General features: G+C 36.6%; 1 protein-coding gene across 13 annotated transcripts in view; it reads left to right on the top strand.

Annotated features, from left to right (window-relative positions):
• TENM3 (teneurin transmembrane protein 3) overlaps positions 1-16,528 on the top strand; it is a 614,727-nt gene that overhangs the window by 404,325 nt on the left and 193,874 nt on the right. For 2 of the 13 annotated variants that reach the window (XM_058669966.1, XM_058669971.1), the window contains exon 1: positions 11,831-11,854. The exons of the other annotated variants lie outside the window; for them this stretch is intronic. The gene's annotated coding sequence lies outside the window, so the exon portion shown is untranslated. Of the gene's footprint in view, positions 1-11,830; positions 11,855-16,528 lie in introns of those variants that run through there. 13 annotated transcript variants of the gene reach the window in all.

Genomic DNA, 16,528 nt, shown 5'->3' with positions numbered 1-16,528 from the left:
TTAGAGTGTTTCCCCCACATTTTCTGCTAGCAACTTCATCATCTCAGGTGTAAAATTTAAGTCTTTGTCCATGTTGAGGTGATTTTTAGATATGGTAAGATCATGGATCTAATTGCATTCTTTTATGTATATACACCTAGTTTTGCAACCACCATTTCTTAAAGAGTATCCTTACTTCACTGTGTGATTTGAGCACTTTTATGTAAACTCAGTAGGCTGTATGTATGTATGTGGATTAATTTCTGAGGGTGCATTCTATTGCATTGATTCAGGTATCAGTTTATATGTTAATGCCATGCTTTTTTTTAGCCACTATAGCTTTGCGGTACACTTTCAGCCAGGTATTACAATGGCTGAGGTCACTATTTAAAATCATAACTCATGCCTACTCTGCACACTCAAGAGACTCCCTGCTCTTTTTTCTACTACTTTGTAATCATGTTTACTATTTTCCCTCTTATTCAAAAGAATGAAAAGTAATTTTTGGAAGAAATTAAGATAATACTGTGTTTGGCTGATGGAGACAGCCCAGAATTCTACACCAAGTATTTAACATACACCTAACGCATGCATCTCAAGAGAATAAATGGGATAGAAAAATGGGCAAAGCTGGAGAGCTGGTTTTCAGGGAAGGTAGGAATTCAGTATTATCTTACTGATTAGAAGTACACACTAGAGCTGTGAGGAGAGAATAGGACTGTGGACGTAGTGATGGGAGACCCGCAGCTACAGTGTGTCTGCAAGTGCTGCCACATTGACTTTCAGACTGTATTCAGAATTCACTCATTTTTGTCATTTCTGCCACTGCCTGTCACATGAACCACCATTCTGTCTCAACTGAATTATTACATTAGCATCCCATAACTGGTCGTCTTGATTCTGCTCTTACCCAGTGGGTTGGAGGCGAGGCTCCAGGGAGGGCTAATTCTGGAAGGTACAAAAGAGAAGCATTGTATGATGGGTTGGGGGGGGTGTCTAAAAGGAGGGTTGAGAAGCTTAGATCAAGAATAAAATGTAAATGTAAAAGAAGAAAGGTGCTTTTTATTTGGAATTGCTAGGAAGAGGCTTATGGTGATCAAAAAATTATGAATATTTTTCCTGCTGGTTAGAATGGCTAAAATCACAAAAACCAGCGATACCTAAAAGCAGGGAAGAGGCAAATCATGGGAGTCCACATACAGTGCTGATGAGGACTGAGTATTGTATGTTTGATTTGAGGATAGTTGTATATAGTAGGATAGTTATCCGTAAGGCAGTAGTTATTACCCTTAGATTTCTATCAAGAAGATGTGTAACACATATGGAAAACTGTTTGGGGAATTTTTATTCTAACAGATATAAAAGATTTAAATATTGTATGATTCTAATTATGTGAATGCATAAAACCTAAGACCACACAAAAAGCATATTTATCTCTATAGATGTATGTATACATGAGGTAAAAGGCATTCAAGAATAGTTGCCAGGAATAGGGAGGAAGGGAATTATCTGAAAATGGGCACAGAAAACTTTCTAGATGAAGGAGATTCTTGTTATGCCTTGCTTTAGAGAGCTATTAGATGTATGCACTTATCAAATTCTCCAACTCAGTACTAATTATCTGTGTGCTACATTGTATATTAATCACAATGTAATGAAAATATGTGATACTGTGAGGATACACTGTAAAATTCTAAGATAACTGGAATGAAAAATGTAATTATTCAAAAGTAAATCTCCTTAGATAAGTATGATACTGAAATATTGAAATCATTTCCTGAACTTGATACATGAGTGATTGGATTGGAAAACTAGAAAAAGCTGAGAGCAGCTACTTTGAGGACTGTGACAAGATGACAACAAGTGAAAATGAAAGTGTCGATTAGCAAAAGTTGGGACTCAAATGAAGCAGTGAGTGATTAGGCTACTGAGAAGTAAGTAGGGCTGGACCAGACTGACATTTGAAGCTCAGAAATTAATTCAGGTGTCTGATGTTGGTGACAGGGACGCAAGTACTTGAACCATCATCTACTGCTTCCCAGGACACATGTGAACAGAAAATTGGATCACAAGCTAAGTAGTTAGGGGTTGGGGTGGTGAAGCCCAGGTTGAACTGTAGCTTGTGACGCCAGCATCCTGTATCGGAGCACCGGTTCTGTGCCCTGTCATGCTTCCCATCCTGCTTCCTGCTAATGTGCCTGGGAAGGCAAAGAAGAATGTGGCCAAATATCTGGGCTCCTGCTATCCATGTGCCAGATACTATCTCAGTAACCTTTATTCTCCTTAAGGCTCTAGAGGTAGCAGCTGTTAATCTACATTTTCTACATTAGAAAAATAAAATTCAGAGATTCAGACCCAAGTTAACCAATCCCAAAGACTGCTTAATTCTTGTATTTGAACATGATTGGCATATGGGTAGGATTCATCTGAATAATGATACTTTGGCAAATAATAACACCAAGCAAATTTAAAATATTAATTATGTATAAAAATGTTTTGAAAAGTTTTCAGGTATATAACTTTGAATAAACATTAAGGTCAGCTTTTTGACATATGAATCAGATCTCAATCATGTATTTTGGAGACCAGTTCCGTATATTTGAGTGGTGAAATTCTATGTGATACCATCAAAAAATAGCTGTTTATGAAAATAATGAAAGCAATAAAAAAGAAATATTCAAAGTTAAGTGTAACTGGTTGTTACTTAGTTTGCAACACTGACTGAATGTCCTAAATAGTTATGATTTCAGCTCACTGTATGATTTTAATACTTCTGAGTACTTTTCAAGGACTTGGAGATGAATTCTAAGGAAACATTGATAAGGAAGGAATACTGGAGCTTTAATATCAGAATTAGATTTTATGTGCTATAACATTAAAAAGAAAGTTTAGGGGCTGGTGTGATGAAGCAGGTAAAGCAGAGCCTGCAGTGTTTGTGCTTCATGAGCACTGCTTAGTGTCCGGCTGATCACTTCCGATCCGTCTCCCAGTAAAAGGCCTGCCTGGGAAAAGGAGCAGAAAATGGCCATAGTGCTTGGTGCCCTGCTGCCCACATGGAGGACCTGGAAGAAGCTCCTGGCTCATTGTTTTGGCTTGACCAAGCCCTGGCTATTGTAGTCACTTGGGGAATAAATCAGTGGATGGAAGATATTGTTTTCTGTTTCTCTGTCTGCTTGCTCTGGCTTACAAATAAATAGGCACCAGGTCCTGTCCACTTCCCATCCACTCTCTGCTTGTGGACAGGAAGGTAGAAGAGGATAGCCCAGAAATTGGGACCCTGTGCCAGCGTGGAGACCTGGAAAATGCTCCTGGCTTCAGATTGGTTCAGCTCCAGCTGTTGCAGCCATTTGGGGTGTGAGCTAGCAGATGGGAGAGATCTCTGTCTCCCTTTCGCTCTGTGGGTGTGCCTTTCCAGTGAAAATAAATAAATCATGAAAAAGAATATCAAAAGTAGAAAATTTTTTTGTAGCTTGTTTCCAGTTTCCAAATGTTATGTTTATTATAAGGAAAATATTGAGATTTCACACATCATTGGAATTATTGTAGTTAAGCAGAAATTCTTTTCATATTTATAATTATTTTTAGTGCAGAAAATGTTTTTTACTTCAGGAATAAAAATAGATTTTAATAAAATGTGAAAACTACTCTTTCAGGCATTCAACTCAAAGTGTTTTTCATTTAATTTCAAGCATAAAAAAGTCTCATAATTCAAAAAACACTGAGTTCTTAAACATTCTTCAGTCTCCATTCATGGCTCAAAATGTTTTCTCATAATTCATCTGAAATCCCGTAATTTTTTATCATAATAGACTTGGCAATTTAGTTTGGTTGAAGCTATTAATTTATAAGCTTTCATATATCTTTTTTCAGTCCTTTAAAATGACTGTTCATGTCAAACTGATTCTAACACATGGATTCTATTTTTATTAGAATTGCAGCTTGCCATGGTTTTGTTATTTTATTATTTATTTATTCATAAGTTTATTCTAAACCATGTTCCAGAAGGCTACTCCTAAGAAAGGTTTCCGTATGGATTGTTGTCATTTGATATGCGTTACTCTGTGCATTTATTTACTGCACTTTGTACCGGATTGTCTTTGTGAAACATTATTAGTTCCTTGCTTTGGAACTAAACGAGGCATCTTTTAAGCAATTGAATTCTCCTGAGCTATTAAACAAAGAATTATGAAAGTGCAAGCAGCATTTCATTGAGCCATTTGTAGATCATATCTACTATACTTTTCAATTGAAACAATTGGAAAAAATAATTTCAAGCAATTAGATATAAACAACATATACGTAACATATATCACCTTTAAATGCACGCTCTTCCTCTCCATGAAATTTGTAAGTAAGACAATAATTTTCGCAAAATTTGTTTCAAAAAGAAAAATCCTTACAATGAAATTACAGATGGTTTATTCTTCTTTCAGAATTACATTTTATTCTGCTGACAGACACAGAGCCATGTGTTTCCTTTTACATACATGACTTTTACAGATAAGCCTTGAATCTGTCTGTCCTGGCCCAAGATTTTTCCCTAACTTTTTTGTACACTTGAAGCTAATATGAAGATTATCATTTTTACTTCTGTAACAGATTTTTGCCTTTTAAATAAATTTCATAAAATTCCTAATTATGTACGAAATAACCAGTTTTTGTTTAAAACTAATCAGCAGAAATATGGACTAAACTTGCTTAGAATCGGTAGATACACACAGGAATTCAAGTAAAACTGGGAAAAACTGTATAAGCGGGATGTACTAAGGTCATTTTTCCTGGCATTTTGCAAAATTTCAGGTAAAAGGCACATGGATCTCTATTGTTTCTTGGAAGTATATGTAAGTCTACAAATGTTCAATGAAATTTTCAGTGAAAGGAAAAAAATGGTTGGGAAACTTTTCCTTAAAGAGCTAGATGGTAAATGTTTTAGGCTTTTTTTCAGTGATCATGAGGAGATAAATTCTCTAGTCATTTTTTTGTAGCACCAAATCAGTGAATATAAAAGAATGGACAAAGCTGTATTCTATGAAAATGTATTTATAAAAATCAGCAGCAGGCTGTAATTTATACATCTTTAGTTTAAAAAGAGAGTCAAGCTTCTAATATTCTATATGTGACTCCTCAAGGAAAGCAGTAATAGAAAAAGCTGATTTTCCATCAATTTTATAATCGCAGCATACCTTTTATAGATACTCTTGATTTTCTTAAGTTGCATATTTTGCGTAATAGCTTTATTTTAAATATTCTCCGAAGAACTGCTTTGCTGCCATGCTTCTTTAGCTTGTCAAATCAAAATAGCCAAGCTACTTGTTTTTGAAAAGTAGTAAATCCTTTTATTTTTTAGTAAATATAGGAAGGAGTCCTATATTAAAGGAAGAAATGACATGGAATTTAAGTCCTAAGATTCTCATCCTTAAAGACAAATAGTAATCACTCAGCGATGTTCCAAGTTGAAATAGCTGTTTTCTGTGTCTTTCCTCTTGTTTCTTTCATTCTGCCTTCAAATTGAGCACACTGTGGAAGCATTTATGCTGTGTCCAATTACTCTCATTTTCAGAATGTAATAAGGCGTTACCTAAGGCAGAATTCAAGTTTAAATAAGAGTGTTTGCCCTGATTCATGTTTAGAAAATCTAAAGAAAAATCCACTACACAGTATTTTGATATTTATTCACTAGTCTTTTCTTGTGAAAGTTTGTTTTCTCTTTATTCTGCCGCATCATGAGCATTATTTTTGGAAAATGGGGTTCAGTGCCCAATCAATACTGAATTTCCCTCTGTGAGAATGGTGCTTTTTCCTTCTGCTTCTTCATCTGTTTTTAATGTGCGTAGCTCATGTAGAAAAGCATCTTGAATGTGGGCTAAGAAAGAAAAGAATTTGCCTTGGAGAGACATGTGCATTAAGTCGTCACTGAGTGCTGTGGAGTGTTACAGACAAGAATGGACTCTCTTATTTAAAAGAAGAGACAGGACAGGGCAAACTCCACAGTGCACTGGTGAGGAAAAAAGAACTTCCAATAACTACAGTGCAAGAAAAATACAAGCCAGTTTTGTGGAGATTTCCAGAACGATTAGTGTGGATAGAGCCAAATGGTGTTTATACAACGAGGTCTCAAGATTGTAAGCAATTTTAAAAGAAGGAAGATATTTCTGAAAACATTTTGAAATTTCTACACCTCTTTGTTGGTCCTTTTTTTTTTTTTAAAGTTTCTTTCATTTAGTTTGTTGCTGAAAGTAGTTTGCTTAGTCTATGTCTCAAATAGAATCTGAATCTGCCCCTACAGCTCCAACCCCATTTCCAAGGCTTTTGTTTGTATATTCAGTAGAACACTGCAGATATCTACTGACATTACCTGCCATCCATGCAAACTCACCCAGCCATCAGCCATGCACACGCACCAGGGCCATCCCTCATACTGCCAGTAGGATCATCTTTGTAAAATGGCATCTATGGCCTTGTTCATTTTCTTTGGATCATTCAATAGCTGACATTGCTCGCAGGGTATTATGTGACTGCCGTAGCAGAACATGACAAGATACATCAATATCTTGATCCTGTTTATATTTCCACCTTCTTTACTGCTTCTGCTGCCTTTCTCCTACCCTGTTCTGACACCATCTTACACCATTTATGCATTGGTCAGTGAGAAGCATTGCTTCCTTGTGCGTATTGTCATGCTTTTGCCTCTTTTCTGCTCTTCCCAAAGGCTTCTCTGCCCAAGATAATGCATTTCTCATGCAAGTCAAGTGTTATCTTATTATAAAGACCTCCTGTGACCCCTTCAAACTTGGTAAATTTCTCCTCTTAGATTTAACAGATAACCCTTGACGTCTTTATGTTTGTAAACTCAAAAATGGGAAGGAGGGTGAAAAATCTTAAAATCAGGCACAGGGAAAGCTCTACAATGGCAAGAAGGTAGCTTTTGCACTCATATTTGAATTACCTGGAAAGCACTTGAAATAACTATAGGTATTCAATGTATATACATAATATAAATAAATTTATGTATATGAATCTATATAGAACGCATTTAAATAATTTAAATTAAAATATAAATAATTTAAATAAATTGAGTACATAATAATAAGTAAAATGATAATTTTGTGTTGTTCCTTGGATTGGCCATCAACCAAGGATTCATTTCAAATGATATTAAGAACTTAAATTAAGATTTCCTTCTGTATTATTATTTAGTATTATATGTATTATATATTATACTTAATATTATAATAGTGTTATATTTTGAAGTATCTAAAGAGAATTTCTTTTTTTAAAAATAAGATTTTTTAAAAGATTTTTTAAAAATATATTTGAAAGGTAGAATTACAGGAAGACACAAAAGGAGAGCGAAATCTTCCAGCTGCTGGTTCCCTGCCCAAATGAACACAATGGCTAAGCCTGGCCAGAGCCTGGAGCCAGGGATTCCATCTGAGTTTCTACATGGGTGGCAAGGACCCAAGCAGTTGGACCATCTTCTGCTGCCTTCCCAGGTACTTTTGCATGGATCTGGATTGCAAGTGGAGTGGTTAGGATCCAAACATGAGCTCATATGGCTTGCAGACATCGCAGGTAGCAGCTTCAACAACTTTGTCACAGGTCAGTCTCCCAAGGGAATTTCTGAATAATCCATTAGTTACACATAAATTTATGATGGTAATTTCAGAAACAGTAGTGGAATCTTTGGCAATTAAATGCATCTATGATGTTAGTGGAGAAAATTCAATGGATCAGACCTGACACTGTGATATAGCTGGTACAGTCACCGCCTGGAGTTCCAGGTGCTTCACTTCTGATCTGGATCCCCACTAATGCACTTGGGAAAGTAACAGAAGATCATCCAACTTCTTGGGCTCCTGCCACTAAGTGGGGACCCAGAAGATGATCCTGGTTCCTGGCTCCTGGCTTTGCCAAGCTCTGACCATTGCAGCCTGTTAGGGGGTGAACCAGCAGATGGAAAGCTCTCTTTGTCTTTTTCTCCTTCTCTTCTCCATATCTCTCTCTCCCTGTAGATCTGACTTTAAAATAAATCTTTTTTTTTTTAAATAAAAGAAGGTACTTACTCTTGCTTTCTAGTCTTTGCTTGAATATTGTCTTCCCAGTAGCGCCTATTCTGATGACCCAATGTTACATTTTCAGTTCTTCCTCAGCAGTTCTGATCACCTTGCTTTGTTGGTTTTCTGTCAATATCACCTTCTGTGCTATTTGCTAATTCCATTTACTGTGCATTGCTCCATCTTCCCATGCTGTAATATGAACTCTCAAAGGGCTGAACTTTAGTGTGTGTGTGTGTGTGTGTGTGTGTGTTTAACTGATGTATCCTTCATACCATGCTCAGTAAGTACTTGTGGAGTGAAAGAATGAACCAGTTTACTTAGAAAGATGGTTGCACTTCACAGCCAGATTGTTGCAACATTATCCTGGAAGAGCACCCAGGCTAATCTTCCTCAGGCTTCTTTTCCTGGAATAAATCCCTACCAGAGAACCTTTGGGCTACCAGAGAATACAGACTCATGCTGTTGGGGTTTTACATCCTAAGTCTTCAGCTGACTTCCCTGAAAGCCACTTCTCAAGCCAGCTTTGTTGCTGTTCTCCATCATCTCCTTAGGATCTCCACTTTGACTTTGCTTGCTCTGCTTCTGCCTTCAAAGTTCAAACATCAGGCTACGTCTTAGCCTCCCACATCAAATGTAGCACAGAATTGACTATTCCACATTTCCCTTCCTCATAGTGTGAAAGTTATTTTGTGAGTGTCTAAGACTTGCAGCTGTTACAGGTGTGTAAGGTCTAAGGAATAAATTCCTTCAGGCCAGTAAACCTGCAGCAGCCCTCTGTTTCTCCACAGTACTTAAATATTATTGGATCATTAAAACTCACACTGGTTTGGCAGCAAGACATCATTGTTGGTTGGAGAAAGAAAAAAAACTATGAACAGGAAATCTTGCCTGAATGTATAGCAGGTAGGAGTAAAGATAGTTGATGCCAGACATGCCAGCAAATAGTTTTTATAGGGTTCATAGTCAGCCAGTAGTGGTTCTCATTTAATCAGTGAGAAAAAGAGGAGTGACGTGGATCCAAAGAGGTTAATGCCGTAACAATAAAGAGAAACGAACATAACCAAAGAATGCTTTGAGTAGCTAACACCAAATTTGTAGGTGACTAAATAAAAGGATCAAAGGGACTCAGAGTCAAGACATCACGAAACTTTTGAGTAGAAAATAGTGGTTTCACTGAAAAATGATACAGTTGAGAAAGAGGAGTTCAGTTGGGCTGAGTGTATAAAAGGAAGATGATAAATTTAGTTTTAGACAGATTGACAATGTACATAGGAAAGACGAGAAATGTGTTTTTAAGATTTTTTGGAATAAGAAAAAGGACATTACATTTGCTGGGAGGACTTTTTAAAGTTATGTCCACAAAATTAAAAGTTTCTCTTTGTTCCTTCATTATGGATGTACGTCAGGTTGATTTTCAAGAATGTTATTTTATACCAAACTTGAAAAATTGCCCAAGTTTATTTTAAAACAAAATTTTAGGGAACCCTGATATAAGGAAAGGAAAGTTCATTGAAACATTCATACTATTATAATTGTGTTACAACTCTCATTTCAAATTTAATGGATCGATGCCTTCTCCTAGAGCGAGGGACACACTGGGAACTCATTTCCCTCTGAGAAGGCAGAGGTGGAGGAGGAAATCTGCCTTCTTGGGAGAAAATTGTGTGATATTGGGTTTGGTTGTTGCTGTTACTGCTTCTGTTACTCTAAATAGAATGGAAGACCATTAGAGGACAGAAATCAAATCTTAATCAGTTTTTCTTTATGTTTTTAAAAAGAGGTTCAAATCACTCCATAGCCTAGGGAGTTGAATTAAAGTAAGTGGAGCCAAAAGTATTCCTTTGAGAGCTGTCATTTCTCTTAGTGTGACACTATTAATAATGTAGTGTAATGCTATTTTGGAAGTTTGCTTTTCTCCTTGTCTTTTGCCTCATTTTGACTCTCTTCTGTATTTTAAATGAAAAGGGAAATTAAGCATGTAAAGAAAGGTAACCGTACAAAATGGACTGTCTCCCTATGTGTTGTATTATCTCTGACCTCTTTGAAGAAGCAGCCATCACAATCTGTTTTTTCGTTTTGTTTTGTTTTGTTTTGTTTTCTCTCTTCTTTTTTGTCTCTTTTGTGAGTCTCTTTTACTAGCAACAGTTTCTGGGTTCTTCACAAAGAATTTCTTTTTCAATTAGGATGAAAACTAGATCATGAAGTGACCATTTCATCGTTGATATAACTTCCCCTTTTGACAGCTCAATTAGATGTGCCTAATTAGAAATCTTCATATGTCTGACTTGCCTTGAAATCAGAGTGTTTTTCGTATGCTGGTCTCTCTGAGCAACAACCATGAATGAGGCCCTGGCAGACATCAGAGCTGCTCTGACAAGCTTACCTATTTTAACTCATGGCCAGGAGTATTTGCTTCTAAACCTGATACTTCAGCGTGGATTGCTCATTATGTGTGGCATTTGTCTGAATTTAAAGAATATTTCTGAGATCACTTTTAATTTTTAAATCTTTTTTTTTAAGATTTATTTTATTTTTATTACAAAGTCAGATATACTGAGAGGAGGAGAGATAGAGAGGAAGTGGAGCTGCCGGGATCAGAACCAGCGGCCATATGGGATCAAGGCGAGGACCTTAGCCACTAGGCCACACTGCCGAGCCCCAATTTTTAAATCTTTAGGAAAGTTCATGACTTGTATTTCACAAAATTTGGTAAAAAGTTAATTAGCATAAGTTGTTTGGATTTTTTTAGTATACCTTCTTTCTTACTTGAATAATAATTGTACTTGATTTTCATCTGCTGTAGGTGAATGTTTTTAAAATGGAATGGTACAATTGAGGTATGCTACCTCTAATTGCATTGATAGAAAGTGGAGTACTAAGCACCTCAATATAAATCGTGTTTTCATTATTTTCTAGTATTATTTACAACTTACACCCAGCTAGAAAATTTAAATTTTCTATCTAGTATTTTAACATAACAGATAAATAAAACATCACAGAGGAAGTAGATATTGTTTTGAACATAATATATGAAAATTAGTTCAGCTTTGATGACTTCACAAAAGTGTTAACATAGCAATATTTGATCAAAGTAAAAGCTGAAAAAGAGATTTTGCATAAAGTAGAAGTCCATTAACTTTTAATAATGCTGCCTCAAATATTTGCCCATGCATCGTGTTGATAATCGAAGTTGAGCCTATGGGATTGTGCTTTGTGGTGCTGTTTGCTTTGATAACTCTAATAATTCCTTAAGAGTGTCCAGAAAAATATCTTATGCTTATATTAGAAAGTACTGAATGTTTGTAAAATGACCTACCAACCTCAAGATGTACTAAAAGGACAAAAACAAAAAAGAAATATCAAATATGGGTTTTTTTCCAGTGGTTTTTGGTAGGTTTTTTTTTTTCATTTTACCTACTATAATTTTTGCTTCTTACATGTCTTCAGAATGAGAACCCTGCCCACTCACTAAGAAGTGTCCTCCTTGATAAACCATCCAAGCTGTACTGTGTAAAGTGCAAGACAGGTTTTCTGTGAGAGGCGAGCGCTATCCTGGGCTCTCCACAGGGTCTTTCTGTATAAACTCAACATCAAGCAAGCATTTCTTCTGTTTAAAATTGAACTTCAGTGCTGTCTTAAAGCTAATGTTTCCTCTTCACTTTCTTCCTGACAACACTCCTGAAACAAAAATAATTCTTCCTGTCTCAATTATTGTGGAACAGTTTGGAATTCTCTTCTGTGACCATCATCAGATTTCCTAATTCTCTAAACTTCTTCCCACTTCAGTGAAGCAGGAATAAGTACCTCCACTTGTGAGAGTAAGCAAATAGACAAAAAAATTAAATAATGTAGGTTGAACGCACAAAATGATGAGTTCAGTGAGTTTTAGTTTAGTTTTAGTCCCCTCCCTACTGTTCCCCCCCCCCCAGTTCCCACCTTTTTGTACATGGCTGCTTTGTACTTACAATGAGCCTTGATTATTTTGTAATATTTTTTTCTTGCAGTTCCTGAGTAATTGATTCCCTTATAACTAGCAAAAGATATTTTTAAAAATACAGGAGAAATGTATAAGTTCTTTTTTAAAAAAAGATTTATTTATTTTTATTGGGAAGTCAGATATACAGAGAGGAGGAGAGACAGAAAGATGTTCAGTGTGATGATTCACTCCTCAAGTGGCTGCAACGGCCAGAGCTGAGCTGATTCAAAGCCAGGAGCCAGAAGCTTCTGCCAGGTCTCCCACTCGGGTGCAGGTTCCCAAGGCTTTGGGTCGTCCTCAACTGCTTTCCCAGGCCACAAGCAGGGAGCTGGATGGGAAGTGGAGCATCCGGGATACGAACTGGCGACCATATGGGATCCTGGCACTTGCAAGAAAAGGACTTAGTCACTAGGCTCCCACACCAGGCCTGTGCAAGTTCCTTTTTAAAAAAATAAAGAGGATCGTTTTTAAGCACGCAGTATTTTGGAGTATCAGGGGTTAAAGGAATTGTATTAGACAGGATATGGACATGTTGCAATCCTTTAAAAAATCAATTCTGGCTAATGGAGAGAATGTTTTTGAAGTGAACTTCCTTCAGTGAACCACATACCACTGAAGAAATTCAAATGAACATTGAAGGAAGAGACGAGCTCTTCCTTATAGAAACAGTGAGACTGAACTGTGGTCAGTCAAAGGAATTCGAACATCACGAGCCTTTTCCTTGTGTAGTACTGTTCCCTGATGGCCAGGACCAGATCAGTAGACTCATTTCAAATGTGCATTTATCGCGACAAGATGAATATGCATGGCAAAGCCAGTCAGGAATGTTTATCTTAATATTTGTATTCTCCTTTATAGTAGATAAATAGTTGGCCAGAGCCTCATGTCTGTGGGATCACAGAAGGCCTGGCTAAGTGGAGACACAGTCGGCCTTATCTGACATCAACTGGGAGGTATGGCCCGAGGGATTCACAGGCCAGAAGCCCCTGCCATTGTCCTATGTAATGTTTTTGATCAGTTGTTTCATCTTGACTAGATTCATGTTTTGTCAAATGCAAACTGATAAAACCTGACAGCATTTGAGACTTCCAGTTAGCAACCAGAGCTTTAAAATGTGTGTGTAAGGTTTTTATAAAGCACTCTAGAATTACAGGCTTAAAGAAAAAACTAGGAAAAGAAGACCTTTAGAAATCATATTGTATCTCCTTACTCATACAGATAAAAGAAACCAAGACTAGAAGAGTAGAATATATTAGTGATAGAATCAGGACATAAAAACATTGGTTTATGTTCAAAGTAAGAAAAAAATATCAAATACAAGAATTTTTTTACTCATATCTCCCTTATATGTGAGATGATCTTATGATTCTGAGTTATTAATACATGAAACCACCCTGTGTTTGAAGTGTCTGAGGTTCAGAATTTATGCTATTAATACTAGATTCCTCCTAAAGTGAATTAGTAATTCTGCCTTTAAAATGCAACCCAGATAGTATAACATGCTCGTTAATGAAGGCTTGGTGATCTGTGTATCTGTGGCATGTATTTTACCTATGTAATCATAATATGATTTTGTGGACTATTTGGTTTAAAGTAAATATATTTAGGCTATATGCAAATGGAATGCAACAGATTAAGTAGATTATAGTTGATAAATGAATTAGAATAGTACAAGTTTCACCTTGGTTTTAAGAATCAGCATGATTTCCAATGGAAAAAGCATATTTATTATAAACCCTAAGCAGTCTTTCTGAAACGTGAAAAAGATTTGTACAAACAGCCTGCAGTAAAATCACACACGCTTCATAAAACACTACTTGATAGATATCACTTGCACCATTAAGAACTAAACGACAAAGGATGTAATTTCAGTTCTGGCATGCAATATTAATCGAAAGCCTTTAAAACATCTTGCTGATGGGAACTATGACAACGTGACATTGAAGAATTATGAGCTGAAGACACCTATCTTAATCAGATTTTCAAAGTAAATGGCATAAAACATAAATTTGTTTTATTCATCTTTACATTTTCACATGTTTTTGTGGTAGCATCGTTTTCTAGTGTGGTGCTTTAACTGCCAAAAATACATATTCAGTACTTCAAAGTATGAATTCCCTCTCTAGGATCGAAGCAAATTTTAGTCAGTGCACCCTGCATACCCGAAGAATTGTTTTTGTCTTAATATATTGGGTTTCCACATTTTACACTAGTGATGATTACCTTAGTAAAAGCTCCAAACAGAGATATTTTTGCAATGTAATTCGGTGTATATTTGTCTATAAATTTAGAAATGAAAATAGAATATTTTAAAGACCTCCCTTTAGATCAAGATTGTCTAATGAGCATATTAGCACATCACCATTTCCCTAAAGAAAAAAAAAGAAAAATTGTGTTAGTTTATTTGGGTGAATGAGAACACACTGAAAATTAAGCCTTAACATTAAAACAGCACTCCATAACTTCTAAAAGTATTAATGTAAGTTATCTTTTTCTAGTTCTCCCAACAGTTCTGTGTAGGTATAGTTATTACTTCATTTTGCATGTGAGAAATTGGAGAATTTAAATAACTTTATAGAAACTGGTAGACAGAAATGGGGACTGGTAGACAGAAACTGGTGGACAGAAATGGGGAATTGGAACTACGATATTATGGGCTGAATGTTTCTGCCAAAATTCATGTCATCTTTGGTGGCTGTGTTTGGAGATTGGCATCTCTAAGGAGGAAATCAAAGTTAAATGAAGTCATGCAGGTAATATCATAAGTGTGATATTACAGAATCAGCAGCTTTGCACGAAGAGATAGTGGAGAGCTCCCTTGCACATTCCTCCCTCCCAACAAGAAGGCAACCATCTCTAAACTAGGACAAGGGCTGTCACCAGTCACCCTGCCAGACCTTGGTCTGAGGCTTCTTGCCTCCAGAACATTGAGAAAAATGAAGCTGTGTTATTTAAGCCTCTCAGTCTATGGCGTTTTGTTATGGAAACCTGAATAGAGTAAAACTGTACAATGCAATACTGTGCTGTAGTGGAGTGATACTGTGTGTCTTCTGAAATCTTCTCCACTGTGTTCCACTGTTCATTTACCTCTTACATGGAACATTTTAGTAAGCTGGCATTGAACTGTTTATACACTCAGAATAAAACATCAGAAGGTCTGCAAAGCAGTGTCTTAGTCATTTGTTCTTTTTGAACCTCTTGAAAGTAAGTTTTCTAGCTGCAGTAAGCAGCCTAAACAAAGACATAGAAACAGATCACGCAACTGCTGTCTAAATAGGCACAACAAAATCTCAGGAAACACAAATCGTTCATCTCCCAAACAGTAGTGATAGGTTGCATTTCTAATGTTATTGCAGCTTCTGGAGCATGCTCTTATTTGGATGGCGGTCTTCATAGTTATCGCCCAAATTCAGTTTTCTTTTCACTGTGCCATCCTGCCACCCATCCAAAGGTGGTGGAAAAATACATGCTATTTTATATGATGGGGCAGAGTCTTCTAATATTAAAAAAATGTTATAAAGTTATTTTCTAACATCTTAATTTTTAAAAATCCTTGTATTTTGACAGACCGAAAAGGGAATTCAGCAGCAAGTAGGTTGTGTTGGCTTACGCTGGGACCTGGTATCAGCCTCATGGCATATGCCAGAAGTAGAAATGATGCAGTGGGTTCCATTGAAGTCTGTTGCATCTGCATGTTGTCTAATGTTTGTGGTAACACGGATCACTGCCTAGAGGCTGTAATGTGATTATAAGGAAACTTGAAAACCTTGATTCTGTATCAATACAAAACATTAAGGGATAGTATGGACTCAATAAAATACAGATAACAGGTGACTAGGAAAAATAATGGCAAAGTTAGTATTTTGGGGAGAAACAAGGTTAGCAGAGTTAGGGGAAACTTTTGCGTATTCTTTAATGATTTACTTTGCCTATAGTTGCTGAAATATTTAAGAAATAAATAAACACAAATATGGTAGACTGAATCTTTTCTAAAATTAATTTTATTATAATTATTATAATTTTACAAAGCAGATCAGTTTTGTTTCATGCTTGGAAAATGCATCCTGGGTTTTTTTTTTTTTTAAGATTTATTTTTATTACAAAGTCAGATATACAGAGAAGAGGAGAGAGAGAGAGGAAGATCTTCCGTCCAATGTTTCACTCCCCAAGTGAGCCGCAACGGGCTGATGCGCGCCGACCCGATGCCGGGAACCTGGAACCTCTTCCGGGTCTCCCACGTGGGTGCAGGGTCCCAATGCATTGGGCCGTCCTCCACTGCTTTCCTAGGCCACAAGCAGGGAGCTGGATGGGAAGTGGAGCTGCCGGGATTAGAACCGGCGCCCATATGGGATCCCAGGGCATGCAAGGCAAGGACTTTAGCCGCTAGGCCATGCTGCCGGGCCCCTGGTTTTTTAATAGTTGTTTTCACATAGTATATATATATATATTTTAAAGATTTTATTATTATTGGAAAGCCGGATATACAGAGAGAAGGAGAGACAGAGAGGAAGATCTT

Source organism: Ochotona princeps, chromosome 11, assembly GCF_030435755.1.
Source record: "Ochotona princeps isolate mOchPri1 chromosome 11, mOchPri1.hap1, whole genome shotgun sequence".
NCBI lineage: Eukaryota > Metazoa > Chordata > Mammalia > Lagomorpha > Ochotonidae > Ochotona > Ochotona princeps.
The sequence above is the reverse complement of the archived record's forward strand: the minus strand, read 5'-3'. Positions and strand labels throughout refer to the sequence as shown.